The following is a 15,487-nucleotide window of genomic DNA, read 5'->3' as shown; positions in this document are numbered from 1 at the left end:
TTTTATTATTGCCGTATGTATTACTAAATTCCCTGCCTAATCAGCCCTTTATAATATTATTCACTTAAATCCATGTTTAAATTTTTTTTTACAGACCCCTTTAAATTGTCAAAGATAAAGACAAAGATAGAACTTTTTGGTGATAATTCTAAGTGGTATGTGTGGAGGAAAGTCATTATCTCCATAAATTAAAAAAATTAACAAAAAACACCTGCAAAGGCTTCCTAAACCTTTAAAAAGGTCCCTTAGTCTGTTTCAATAGGCTCCACAATCATGAGGAAGACTGCTGACATGACAGATGTCCAGAAGGCAGTCATTGACCCACTCCACAAGGTCCCAGAGTTTCAATTTTCATTTGGAAATCAAGGTCCCAGAGTCTGGAGGAAGAGTGGAGAGGTCACAATCCAAGCTGCTTGAGGTCTAGTGTGACGTTTCCACAATCAGTGATGGTTTGGGGAGTCATGTCATCTGCTGGTGTAGGTTCACTGTGTTTTATCAAGACCAAAGTCAGAGCAGCCGTCTACTAGGAAATTTTAGAGCACTTCATGCTTCCTTCTACCGACAAGCTTTTTGGAGATGGAAATTTCATTCTCCAGCAGGACTTGGCACCTGTCCACACTGCCAAAAGTACCAATACCTGGTTTATAAACAACAGTATCACTGTGCTTGATTGGCCAGGAAACTCGCCTGACCTTAACCCCATAGAGAATCTATGGGGTATTGTCAAGAGGAAGATGGGAGACACCAGACCCAACAATGCAGACGAGCTGAAGGCTGCTATCAAAGTAAGCTGGGCTTGCATAACACCTCAGCAGTGCCACAGGCTGATCACCTCCATGCCACGCCACATTGATGCAGTAATTGATGCAAAAGAAGCCCCGACCAAATATTGAGTGCATTTACTGAACATTCATTTCAGTAGGCCAACATTTCGGATTCTAAAATCATTTTTCAAGCTGTTGTTATAAAGTATTCTAATTTACTGAGATAATGACTTTTGTGTTTTCATTGGCTGTAAGCTATAATCCTCAACATTAACAGAAATAAACACTTCAAATAGATCACTCTGTTTGTAATGACTCTATATAATATGAGTTTCACTTTTTGTATTGAAGAACTGAAATAAATTAACTTTTTGATGATATTCTAATTTAGTGAGATGCACCTGTATATAGAATGAGCACTAAAAAAATTATATATAGAATGACCACTAAATATTTATATACAGGTAATTTTTATTTGGTCATTCAAATTTTTGTGTGAATTTTTTATTTTTTAGCTCCTTTAGGGGACTTGAACCAGTGATCATCTGATCGCTTATATTGTGTACTGTATTATACATGTACATTGCGTTGAGGGGTTGAAGAAATTTGAAAGTAGAATCTGACTATTTCTAAGCTTTTTACAACTGAAGCTTGACAGGAGTCAGACAATATGAGTAGTGTGATGGTCCAGACATGGGCCATCGTTCTTGGCCCCCTCATGCTGTGATGCATGTGTTTAAGCAATGCTCTGACAAGTAGCATAGGAAAGGAGTTTGCGGAATGTGTTCTGAGGCTGAAGATTTCAAAGCTTAAGCAACCATGGAGTTGTGTTGTGTACAGAAGTCAATATGGTATGAAAAGTTTATTTTCTAATGGTACTTTAAATAGTCGTACAAGGGCAGATACTGTGTGAAATGGAACCACCAGGGTAAAAACAATCAATGCTCATCTGTCTCGGCAGAAGAGGGTTGGTCTGAATTTCTTTCCCCCCAAAGTAATTCCTGTACATGAATGCACTTTTCTGTGCTTTCTCCTAGTGAATAGCATCAGTATAGACGAGGCAAGCTGCCTCTGGAGCTGTAGAGCACCAGCTGCAGAGATGCAGGACAGACTCCAGCTAGTCCAGAGAGAAGATGTAGCCGTGGCAGAGAGGACATTGAGAAACTGTCTCCTGCCTGTTTAATATCTCACTGCTTTCCAGATCACAGTGGAGCCCTTGACATAACAGAAAGCAGCTTTTTTTTTTACTCCTCAGTGCATTTGTGGATTTCATCACCTCTGGGAATAAAGAACACAGAAAAGATTACGCTTTTCTTAAATTAAACTCTGGGTCTATGGATCTGCCCCCGCATATGTTTGCTTGTCACCGGGATACTATTCGATGAATGGAAGGCTTGTACTGTGCCCTGTTAACCCAAAGCATGAAAATGTGCAAGTGTAACTTTAGAAAGCACTTGCCAAGCTTCTGGGCTTGTCCATATTGTGAACATCTATTTTAGTTTTTGGATTTTTATTCTTTTCCCAAATTTATTAATTTATAAGGTTCACAAATTTAAGTTTTCTCAATTTTTTTTCTTTAAAATTCAAGGTTTAATGGTTTGACGAGCATTCACTTAATTTTTTTTCCCCTTTTGATAGATTTTTTTTGTGTTCTGGCATCTGGGTTTGGATACATTTCCATGCTGAAATCTGAAGTATAAGGTAAGACTTGCCATTTTATTTATTACCTTTGGTTATTTTTGTATATGATACATGGACAGTACATCTCAAGGTTATACGTTTTCTCCTGATTTATATCAATGCAGGGTTTTTTTTTGTGATAAACTTTTGCTTTAAAGCTTCCAAGAAAAGTAATTCACGCTGTTGCACAAAAGAAAGCAGATTGGTTACATTTTAGGTGTTTTTTTTTAGGTAGATAAATAATTAAAAAAATTCATATTGTATAAATGTAATATTTTTGTAAATTGCTCGATTACTTTATATTATAAAATGGGGAAGATAAAATAATGTGCTAAAGTTAGATAAAACAAGAGCTGATCGACAGAGGTGCATGGTAAATTTGTCACACTTTGACACATTTCTCTTATTTTCGTCACCTTTTGGATTACATAATATGGATCCAAAAAGGGATCCAAGGTACATATATGGATCTCATGGTACACGGTATTAATAAATGTAGGACATTTACACTCATTTACTCCTCTTAAAGTTACCTTAGCTAGATGACTGCTCATTTGGCCAACGGCAATCCCCACTTGCTCATAAACATGAACACCTGCCTGAGTTGAGTGTTCATGTGTGTTTAATGGAGGAAGCGTCAGCCAGACTCATCTGCTCATCTGGAGTAAGAAACAGGGCTGTGAAGTCGGTATGCCAAACCTCTGACTCTTCAATTTCCCTGACTCCCGACTCCAGCTCCACAGCACGTCCTTACTACTGAGCATGTACATAAAGTGCAGCACAGATAATAATAATATTTTAATTTATATAGCGCCAACATATTCCTCAGCGCTTTACAATTCAGACAATTTACAAACTTACTGTACTGTCCCCTTTGGAGCTCACAATCTAGATTCCCTATCAGTATGTCTTTGGGATGTGGGAGGAAACCGGAGAACCCGGAGGAAATCCACGCAAACACGGGGAGAACATACTTGAGATTCATATCAACTAAAAGCCAAGATCCTTAGATCAGGAATAGAACAGACATTTATAGGACATTTCATAACTTTCCCAAATTCTTATGAAAACATTTACAGCACATCCTGCATTGTACTACTCTACCCAATTTATTATATATTTTAGGAGTCTGTCCACTTTATTCCGACTCCACCAAAATGGACACAGCCTCCGACTCCACAACTCAGATTCCACAGCCCTGCTAAGAAATGGATTGAGCATTTCAACTCAAACTGCCTACCCGTTTCTGTGCAACAAATCAACCATATCATGTCTTTGGGAGGGCCTGTCTGAGTCTTCCTTGATGGGTGATGTTGGGAAAGAATTCGGAAGGCCCCCATATACATTGGATGGTCAACTGGTCCCACCAAAATTGGTGTGTTTAGCTGATTATGCCCCCTTTTCTAGACCATTTTCCAAACTGTTGAGGGAGGCATAAAAAATGTCTAATGCACATAATAAATATGGCAAAGTAATTTTTAAACATGAATTTAGAATGCATAAATAGATGAACTGAATACATTTGTAGTTGGTGCTGGAGGCAGAACTATTTCCCTAGCAGACAGCCATAGAGACCTCCTTGGATGTCAAATTTCAGGTTCTTGGTGATGTAGTTACAGCATATGTACTTTAGTACCTACTTACAAAAGCTATATTGCAGTGAGTGAATAAATAACGTATTAAGCAGTGCCCCCTCTGTCAGAAGAGAAGTACTGATCTGTACGAGTTCTACCCAATGCATTAGTCTTACCTGGTAGAATAAGAACAGAAAAACTTTTGAGCTGGTATAGAAGTATTATCAGGCACTGTTCCTTTCACCAGAACCCCTTTAGCCCCTTTCACTCCACTTTTTTCTAATTCCCTTAAAACATAGATACGAGTATGGTCATGTATATTAAAAAAAAGAATATAAAGTATCCAGTTTGTCCTTGTATAGTTATATTCTTAGAAACACTCTTTACAAGCAAGAACTTCCCATAATATAAGTATGTTTGCACCTTTAAAATAGGCAGTTTTTTCACATTAAATTTGGTCAGTTCCTCTCCTATAATCCTATAGTATGGATCATTCTTGACAATACTGCGATGCTTTTAGCGCTGGCTCTGACTTTCTACGACTTTTTTTGAACTTGCCCTGTTGTCAGCGATGTCTGCGCTTCCTACAAGCTGTTAATTTCCCACTAGAGACCTTGTGGAACCTGTGGGGCTGCACAGACGACATGTCCTTATGGCAGAGGATCCGAAGTCACACAGCAGCAGTTTGTGTATACATTTTTAAAGAGTCATAGTAATGAATGTTTTACTTCCACTCTGACAAGCTTGTATCTCCCACATATCAAGTGAAAGTTTTATGCAAATATCTTGTAAGTGAATTGCATTAAATTCTGACCTCATAAATAATCCTAACACTAATTGCGATTTATTGAAGTTACTTTTCTTTTTTTTTTTGCCTTTTGGTATTCGCTGACTTTTTTGGTGCCAAATTGTTTAAAATGATGCGTGCAAATGAATTTGTGGCAAAATAAAGTTTTTGTTTTCTTTTTTAAGACTTTTTAGCATCAGAATCGCAAATAGTTTAGCTAAAAAGTTGCAAAAATGCGGTAAATTGAGGACTCCAGAAACCTTTACTCTAGGGGGGACTGGAGTGAAATGCCCAAAAAATGTGACATTTGGTTAAAGTGGCATTTCACGAATCCATCTAAAACTTCTAGATAATGAAATTGTTGAGGAAAAATAAGATATAAAAACACTTAAAGTGGTGTAGCTAAAGAATAAGGTGCAGATACTAAAGCCACTAAAAAAGGAGCAAATTGTTCCAAAAAGCAGTGATGGATTGGGGTCAAAGGCTGTTTATTTAGGTAACGTTAAGGTTAGGGATCACTATACTATTAACTAAAGCTAATAGCGTGATCTGTATACAGTTATTAGAATATCAGCAATCAAACAGAATATAGAAGTCGTGCAGAATTAACTTTAGCATTCAGAATTTAATCATTGCCATGTCATGCAGGTTTTTTTGCCCTAAACCACTACATTTGCCAACTACGTTTAATGTATTCGTGTAAGAAATAACACATTACATATTACTTGTATAAAATAGAAAAACGTATGACTTTTTTTGGCACGCGTCTTATCCATATAATTGGCAATATTCCCAATTTATCCGCTGAATACCTGTGATATAGTGTATCTTCATTGATTTATCATACAAGTAAATCAACGTGCCTAATATTGTGTAGTTCTCTTTCAAGCCGCCAAAACAGCTCTGACCCATCAAGACATGGAAGCCACAACATCTATGAAAATGTCCTGTGGTTTCTGGCTCCAATATGTCAGCAGATCTTGATCAATTTCTGTAGTGTAGAGGTGGGGTTTCTATGAGTCGGACTTGATTTTTCACCACCTCTTGTGCTCAGATCAGATTGAAATATGTTGTAGGCCACCTATTTGAACACTTGTTCCTTAATCTAGTTCTGAACAATTTTTCTTTTGTGACGGAACATTCTTCTACTGAAAAAGGACATACTTGGTAGATAATACCGTTATCATCAGGGGGTGTACTTGGTCTGTAACAATGTAAAAATAGTGTTGTAAAATGTGGGAGTCTATGGGGTGCTTTTTTTTTTACCAGGCACAATAGTCTGCAGGAGCTCAAAATGTCACACCCGGCCATACTGTGAAGTGATCGGCACAGTGAGTGCTCTCCTGGAGCTGCTTGTGCAGAGCGCAACATGTGCGATGCGTTTGTCATCGGATGCTGCACTCTGCTTAGGCAGAGACCAAAATAACAATGCTCAGAATAATGAAGCAAGCTTTATTATCTCAGTTGCTGTCTATGTAAAGTCCCAGAAATCAGTGACAAACTCCTCTCCACTGCTGCTCTCCCCATACAGAAATGACAAGATTAGCATGTATTAAATGAATACAGAGTTTAATAAAGTACAGTTCACGTGATTTAATACGGTCTTCATTCAGCACTAATGGCTGCCTTTATAATTTTACACTTTTCGTGACCCTAACTTGGGTTAGGATTATGGATTGTTTTATAATAAGGCTTAAGGTTAAATTTATGGTTGAGTTTAGGCTAGGGTTAGGGTTATGGTTAGACTTCTGGTCAGAGTTAGGAATAGGGCTAGGGTAATAAAATTGTTACATTAAAATAAATGGTAAAAAAGCAGAAAAAAACTGAAAGGTCACGTTGCAAATTATAATTACATCAGTCTTGTCCTCAAATGACAGTTAATGTGCTTGGAGAATAAGGAGTTAAATATTGGGTTTGTCTTGCCCCAAAAGGTGGCTAGTCACGCTATGTCCCTGGTATAGGTGACGCGCCCCCTGGGACATATTCCTTTTTGAGGGGAATACCCGGCACCGGATCAGATGGGGGTTTGTAGTCTCCGAGCGGCTGTGACCCGGCCCCGTGCCCAGGGCGTCAAGCTCAGTGTTATGTAGCAGTCCTACGGATGTTATTAAGAGTTCTTTTGTGTCGACTACGCCACCCGTTGTGATGCGGTCACTGTGGCCGCCGCTGCAGCAGGGTCCGCTGAGGCTGATGATGCAGGTGCAGCTTGTGATGATAACCCCCAACGGGAGGGGTATAGCCTCAGGGGGGACAGGTGCAGAGGATGGGGGTTGTGGTGGTGCAGTGCAGGCGGCAGTGAAGACAGAGTCGGGTTATGCAGTTAAGGGTGTTTACTTACTGCAGATGTTGTACTGGTCACTCCAGCTCCGAGTGACCACCCGAGCCGTGCTGCGTCCACCAGGTCCTGGATCCAGCCAACCCCCAAACAAGTCCGGAGCGTGGCCCTGAGCTCTTCTTCTGTCCCGTTCTCTGGCCGTCCCCACCAGTGATCCACCTAGGTCCAGCTCCCTCGGGCCTTCTGTTGGGACACCCTTGGCCTTGGGTTCCCTGACCCTTCATGTGGTGTGCCTTCGGGGTGGATGTAGTGGGTGACCGTGGCAAACGCTGCCCACGGTCTCCGGTCTCTGGCTGGGGAATGTTTTTACCCCCACCAGCTTGGGTTCCGGTACCCTGATGCCGACTCTTCACCCGGGGTTTTAATTTGGGATCTTAGAGTCCTGTTCTTCTGTGCCTCTGGGTCTCTCTCTCTCCTCTCTCACTCTGGGTCTTTCCTTCTCCTCTGCTCCTGACTTGTTCTCTGCATCTGCCCCTACACTACTTGGGATGTACCACCCCCCTCCCACTCCAGCCAGGAACAGACTCGGTCGTACCTGCACATTTCTAAGTGGGAGTACCGTCGGTCTGCTCCTCGGAAATGGGATGTGTGTAGTGCATGCAGCCTACCGAGCTCAGATCCACACTCCATCCTTACCCGGGAGTGGAATATCACACCTCTGGGTTGAGGTGCAATACCCCTGTAGCAGCCGAATCCTCAGGGTGCTACATAGGTACTGTAGGTTTTACATGCTAGAGTAATTTAGTAATGTCCGTAATGAACATTTCCTAGCGGAACATTTTTCAGACCATCACACTGTCTTCCGGCTTGCCTTCTTTCCATAGGCCGTCTGTTACCCAGGTGAACAATACACATATCCTGTCGTCCATATTATGCACCCTGGTCTTCGACTATGCAGCCCCAAACAATGTGGTGTGTTTTGACACCGCATTGCGCGAACCACATACTACAACTTTTGGTAGATATGAAGTAGTTAACCACTGCATGCCGGGAACACACGGTTTTGGAAATGTACTCGTCGAGACATCACAATGTGGCTCTTGTCAGAGTTGCAGAGTCACATCATTACACTTGTCTCCCAACACATCAGCACCAAGAACTAACTGTTCACTTTCTGCCTAATATATCCCAACTCTTGACAGGTGTCAATTAGAAAATTAATAACATGTATTTAAGCTTAATTCATACATGGCTCAAAATCCAACTCCTTTCCTAAGAGCATAATAAAAATATCAGTAAGGGAAAAAAAAGCTATATAGTGCACAGAACATTACATAGGCAAGACGCGGCACACCCTCCGATATAAGGAGTATTTGATATGTATTTATTTTATTTTTTTCTAGTGAGCAGGCTGAGTTAATAACACAGTGAGGAGCTTTCATGTCCACCAAGAGATGAACTAACCATGTTAAATGGATTATCATCTACTTTTGAAAACATTCTTACCGGGCCCAGGGTGCTTCAAGAATACAAAAACATACTCCCCTACCAGACCGGTGCTGCTTCTTTGCTCTGCTGCTGACATTCCCCGATGCGCTCCTGATTATTTCGCTTCAATGGAATGTCAAGACTCCAGTCATTCACTTTTTTTTTTCCTTCTATTTTTTTATATTATACCCCCTAACACTCCTATGCAAGTCCTACAATCTTAATCCAGAGTAACACTAGTAGGAATTAAATGCATTAAAAATGTGCACTGTATTTCTATTTTCTGATTTTTATGGCACCAAGTATAAATGAAAATAGCTTTGTGCATCTGCATCAAGATCCATGCACATAAATGCTTAAAGGGGTGGTCCGAAATACTCGTTAATTTTCATCCTAAATCTTTAATTCCATAAACAAAACTATTTTCTAGTATACTTAAATTAAAAATTCCCTATCTTTCCCTAACTACACTATCTGCTTTTCTTTTTTATCCTTCCTACTTTCTTTTTGATGACGCTTAGTTTATGAATCCCAATGCATGCTGGGATACTCAAAAGAAGTGTCATCAGGGGGCAGACTCTGCAGTCAGTGCCTCAGCCCCTGCCCCCTCACTGAAACAAAGTGTCATCAGTGACCTTCATTTCAGGGGCTGGGCTAGTCCATGCATGATGTGCACAATGACAGTGCACTCTCTCGCTGGCTCAGATCAGCAGTAACGAACCAGCAACAGAGAGCACTGTCAGTGCGCATTGTCAGAACACCTGGCATGCAGAGGCCAATATTCCCCCCCTCAAGTGCTGCATGCACTGAGATTCTCCAATGAAGCATCATCAAAAAGTAAATAGGGAAGAGAAAAAAAAGCTGATAGTGTAGTTAGGGTAGGATAGGGAATTTTTAATTTAAGTATATTAGAAAATAGTTTAGATCATGGCATTTAAATAGATAAGGATTTAAGATTTGTGAATGTTCCCATTCATTTAAAAGGGTGGTCCGACATACAGTACATAGTGTCCGACCTGTATTCTGTACCAGTATTGATATTTAATCTCAGTGGCATCTCTATTAGCTCATAGCATTGAAAACCTTCTGTATTCAGTCTCCCTTCATCTTGTGCATATACCAAGGTCTTTTGTGCATTGCGGCCTGTTGTACCACTTGTAAAATGGAACTGTATGGTATACTGTATTGCAGGACACTTCTTTTCTGTTTGATGTGTTGAGGCAATATACAGATTCTGGATTCTGGAATTTGCATCAATTCTGAAATTCCTAGCTGTATCCCTTTTTAGCTTTGGAGAAAAATACCCTGTCCCTATGTATGTATATTCTGATATTTAGTATGGCTATACCGTCAGTCCTCTCCTTATGGATGCCTGCCTCTACATACATGTATGTGCCTATAGAATTGCATACCAAGGGGAACAGAGTAATAAAGGTGATATAATTTATTAATGTCATAAATATTGTGTGGTTCTTCTCTTACTTTCCTTTTTATGTCTTAAGTGCTCTTGTTCCCACGGAGTACATTGCCTTTCCCTCAGAGAAAAGTTATTTCCTTCCTTCTCAGACAAGATACTGTATGAAAAAATAAAGAGAGCTGCTGTCTTGGAAGGAAATGGCTTGTGGGTGTATAAACACTAGCAATGTTATATGCCTACTTTTAATCCTTTAACCATATTCTTATAATGACAGCTATAATTTTCTATATATAGGCATACGACATGCGATGTGTAGAACATATTTTCACAAGTTTTTTTAATTTTTTTTCAAGTTTCTGAATTTGTATAATTTTTGGTAACATTTTGCATTATATCATGAGGATATGCATATTAGCAATAAAGAAAAGAACTGCGCAGTTTCAGCCATCATACTATGGTAGTTTCTATGTCTGGATATCTTCTAGTCTTTACCCGCGAAACAAACCATTTTGAGGTTCCCTGCTTATCTCGCATTTGAAAATGATGCCCTTTTCTTTGAATCTGTTGAGCACATTAAGTAGCCAGGACTTAAAGGGGTATTCCCATCTCCAAGATCCTATCCCAATATGTAGTAGGTGTAATAATAATATTAGAAAATGACTCCAATTAGAAAAGTAGTATAGTTCTTCTGATTTGCAGGCATCTTTCCTCATGTGCAGGCATTGCAGGGCCTTGTGTATCCATGGTTACGACCACTAGCAACTAGCTAACTGTCACTTTATCTGTGTTCGTAACCATGGATACCTAAGGTCCTGCAATGCCCTTTACATGAGGAAAGAGACATAGCAAAACAGAAAAACTATACTACATTTCTAATGTTATTATTATTACATCTACTACATATTGGAATATGATCTTGGAGATTGGAATACACCTTTAACTTGTAAAATCCCACGATTTTTCCAGCTTTAACCTATAAAACACAAAGTTGTTCACACCAGTCTTGATAATGGGGCTTGTTGTAGTTAGGAGCACTAATTTCATTAACGAGCATATGCCTCTGCATGAATCTGATGCTTCCTAGGGTATGTGCACTGCACACGATCAGTAATTGCTGCGGATTGCGCTTCATCCAATCCGCAGCGTCCAGATGTTACAGCATAGTGGATATGGGATTTGTAGAAATCCCATGTCCACTATGCGTCTCCGTACACCCGCGGAAACTGACATTTGGCTCATCTTTCCAGACCGCAGCATGTCAATTTCACCTGCAGGTCAGCATGCGGGCTTTCCGCATAGACCTAAACTCTATGGGGAAAGTCCGCATTTGGAAAAAAAAAGCCTTCGCTCATTAGCATATTGAGCGGAAGCCGCCGGTGGCTTCTCTGCAACGTCTGGGCCACAGGCGGTGAGAAATCGAGTGCACTTACCCTTAGAAGTGGCGTGCGCCTCCGTGTGCCTTACCACAAGTATTGCTCCAGTCGGTGAGGCACACCATAGCTCATCATGAATTAGACGAGCGGCCATGCCCTGTCCCGCTCATTTTGACAGAATCTGAAACTGGCATGAAAATGCCAAGTTGCAAAATTTCCTGCACAAAAATTTTGTGAGATTTCTGGCATAAACACTTTGATGACTCGGCTGAAGTATAATATAAAATAAAAGCCTTGATTAAATGATTTCGCTATGTTAATTATTTCTAGAATAGAGGATAACTTAACTTGTTGATCACTGTTGACCCCAAAAACTGGACTCTTAAGCTCCCTGATTGGAGTGGAGGTTGAGCATGAGCACCCCACCCAACCTCCATTCATTGTCTAGGGAGATAGCCGTGTGCAGTGCTCAGCTATATCCAAGCATTTGGACCCTCAGTGATCCATCGGATAAGTGATAACTCGCCCAATTGTGACATATCACTTGCTCAAAAAAATCCCTGAGCTGCTCTGATTCTGCAGCTTTTTTCTGTTGTGCACCATGACATGTATACTGAGAATGTACATCAGTTGGCATGACAAATGGCTTTATGCCAGTCAAAAGGAGCTTTCATTACAATGTTAATCTACTTATAACAGCTTTACTGAGCTTTACTTTTTTGAGAGTTTAGGCTCTTTTCACACTTTCAGTATGGCTTTCAATCAGTAGATAGCCTCATTATTGGTCATTAGGTTCTTTTGGTCGGTGTTCACCCCTCATATACTTTGTATGACAGATCTGTTTGAGTGGAATGACTTTCATTGATGAGATTATTAGTTATTGACGCTAGAGTCCAACATAAAAACAATACAAAAATGTACGAAGGATATTAGTCAGAACCACCTCCTACCTCCCCAAATTCCCAGCGCCTCTACGGATTTGTAGGTTCAGAGAGACAACATCGTTGTGCCATAACGCCCCCATAATGTAGTGCTGGGACTACTAATAAAAAAAGGCATCAGTGATGGCGGCAGTTAGGAGTCTCCCATTCAGCAGACTGACGTGGCCACTGGACCCAGGTACCTGCTCGACTCTGCTGTAATTGCAGCTTTATTGGAATATTGACAGGGAAACATCGGCTTCATGCAATCTAGACAACTTGCTTCCCCTACTATTAGTCACTCGTGACTTAGATGCGCATTTAAGGCGATGTCATCAGAAAATGACCTCTTGTTTAAACCGAATCCGCAGCAGGAGCGTGAAATAGATCTAAAATAAATGGCGCTCATAGTGTTAGCATGTCCGAGAGGAAAACAAATAAAAGAAAGGTGTAATGGTGAATGTAGTACAGGATCATCTTAGTGACTTGTGCAACTTATAGGTACAACATTACTGTAGGACACATAGTGGGACAACTGCAGCCGATATCTCAGACCTTGTAGCATGACCTAATGCGCTCAACCAAAGAGACGATCCATGTGGAAGCGATCAGTAGGTCCGTATATTACCCCAGTGATGGATTGGACATCTAATGTGGGTCAAATGGATCCAAAAGGAAGCGATGTTCATCAAATTGTGATGAAATCAACTGACCTTTATTGCTTGATATCCAGAGTGCCCACATTAACAATGTGCCTTGTAAATTAAACCCTTTTTGTAAAAATATTTATATTCCTACGTATTGATGTTTAGATTGGATAAATATTTTTTTTTATTCAATATGTGCTTTTACGCTAATGATTTTTATTTCACCATGGATGACATCAGAGAAATTGGCAATGTTGAGGACAGTAGATTCAGTGGTCAACCAGGGAAACTTGGTACAGCAAATGAAAGGCATATCATGGCTTCCTTTCTAAAGTGCCATCAGCTCAGAACTGGCAGAAACCAGTGGGACCCAGCTACACCTACTTTTCCGAGAAGTTTGGCTAGAAGTGGTCTTCATGATAAGATTGTGGCCGAAAACCATGCCTTCCAGATGGAAATAAGGGCAAGTGACTCAACTATGCATAAAAACATAGCAACTGGGGTGCAGAAAAATGGCAGCAGGTGCTATATGTGAAATATTTTGCTGTAACAGTAGGCAGGTTGTTAGGGAAAAGGCTGGGTGAGCAAATCGTTTGAAATACAAATTCAACAGCTTTGCAGAATTTTCCCCCAAAATTCGATTTGCGGAATATAAATTTACACAGATCTTAATACTGGAAAATGGGAGGAGAGAGAATAAGGGAAGACCCATAATCATAATGCATATCGTTTCAATAAGATTGATCTTGCCCGGAGAATTTGCATAAATCTGAAACCACAGATCTGTCGTTAGTTTTCCAATATGTTTTGCTCTACGTCCCTGCCAGGTTCCTTTAAAAATTATGTGCAGGTGTACTTGGAAGAATTGATGCTTTGCTGTTTTGAAGGCAATGGGTGGTCACATTGAATATTGATTTGATTTAGATTTCTCTTTTGATTATTAATTTTTATCAATTAACAAAATGTAAACTATTAACACTTCTCATTTTATTATTATTTATTATTCAATATTTTGTGTATATGTCTCATTTAGCTTGAAAAAGTGGTCCCAGAGCCCCGAAACATATTGTCTCTGGAGACTTTTAATGTGTATTTTTTATGTAAAATAATGGAGAATTGAAAACATTACAAAAAAATAAATTTAACCTAAAACCTTTTTTTAAACACTAGGAAGAGATCGGCAGGTCTGTGTATCATCACAGTGCTGGGAAGGAAATCTGATGGGGCGCAAACAGATGCCCAAGGATGCAATATTAAGAAAACTGATAAAATAAAGTAATCTTCTTGATAATTGATAGTTGATAATACTTATCAATAAAGAAGATTACTTTATTTTATCAGTGTTGTTGATATTGCTTCCTTGGGCATCTGTTTGCGCCCCATCCAATTTCCTTCCCAGGACTGTGATACACAGACCTGCCGATGTCTTCCTAGTGTTTTAAAAAAAGGTTTTAGGTTAAATTTATTTTTTTGTAATGTTTTCAATTCTCCTATTTTACATAAAAAAAAAATCATGGTGTGGGGGTGTATAGATAGATAGATAGATAGATAACATGACAGAAGTAGTCCAAATTTTCACACAAAGCCCAATAGTAGACTGATACTTCTTGCTCTTTATAGAACACCCTTTTCAGCAGTCTCTTTATCATCACAGATGGATTACAACAAAAGATTAGACCCGTTTATGCATGAGATATCACAGAATTATTCACTTCATAGTGACCTTTGCCCAAATTAGAGCATGAGCAGAAAATACATATAAGCCAGTATTTTGCTATCGATGTCCATATGGCTCTTGGAGAGGACATGATATGAGTTTAAGCAGTGATGCTGGTATGTACGACAAATGACTGAGGCTACTGCAACAATCGCGTGAATCCTAGATATGGGGCATGTGATGCAGGACTGGCTGGGACTACTGGAGTGGTGGTGCTGGGTCTGGGACCAGTGGAGTGGTGGTGCTGGGTCTGGGACCAGTGGAGTGGTGGTGCTGGGTCTGGGACCACTGGAGTGGTGGTGCTGGGTCTGGGACCACTGGAGTGGTGGTGCTGGGTCTGGGACCACTGGAGTGGTGGTGCTGGAACAGGGCACTTGAGAGATAAGTTATGATCACATTGCCGGCCATTGGGCGAATTCCATAAAATCCTGGAAATCCTTTTAATATAACGAGTTTATGACTTGATAACAGACATATAACATGTTATACTGTGATGTTACATTACATTTTGTATTATTACTCCTTTTTGTTGGACACCATGTATGTTTCACACCGTGCTAATGAAGCGCTCTATTGACATACTTGCTAGCATTATTTTCACAGGTCCCAGAATCTTTACTACACACAGGGCTTTTCTCTTGGCAAAGATGTTATAAAAACAACTAGAGAAGATGCAAAGCCCCTTTGTTTAATATTTTTGTATTCTGAGCAATACTTAAAAAATGCTTTCATGTGGTATAGTCCATATTAAGCCATTTTATAGTAATATTGCAATGTGTGAATATCTTTGAAGTTGGGAAGGTATTGTATAACAAAGACTGCTCACTTCCTGAGATACTACTATT

At 39.9% G+C, this 15,487-nt stretch overlaps 1 protein-coding gene across 6 annotated transcripts in view; it reads left to right on the top strand.

Annotated features, from left to right (window-relative positions):
* Nucleotides 1-15,487, top strand: part of CSGALNACT1 (chondroitin sulfate N-acetylgalactosaminyltransferase 1) — a 420,793-nt gene that overhangs the window by 220,898 nt on the left and 184,408 nt on the right. For 2 of the 6 annotated variants that reach the window (XM_073636978.1, XM_073636977.1), the window contains one exon: nt 2,403-2,465. The exons of the other annotated variants lie outside the window; for them this stretch is intronic. The gene's annotated coding sequence lies outside the window, so the exon portion shown is untranslated. The remainder of the gene's footprint in view (nt 1-2,402; nt 2,466-15,487) is intronic. 6 annotated transcript variants of the gene reach the window in all.

This window comes from Phyllobates terribilis, unplaced genomic scaffold (genome assembly GCF_046119375.1).
Source record: "Phyllobates terribilis strain yellow unplaced genomic scaffold, ASM4611937v1 Scaffold_1__5_contigs__length_1240528914, whole genome shotgun sequence".
Taxonomy (NCBI): Eukaryota; Metazoa; Chordata; class Amphibia; order Anura; family Dendrobatidae; genus Phyllobates; species Phyllobates terribilis.
Note: the sequence above shows the minus strand (reverse complement) of the source record. Positions and strands in the feature narration are given on the sequence as shown.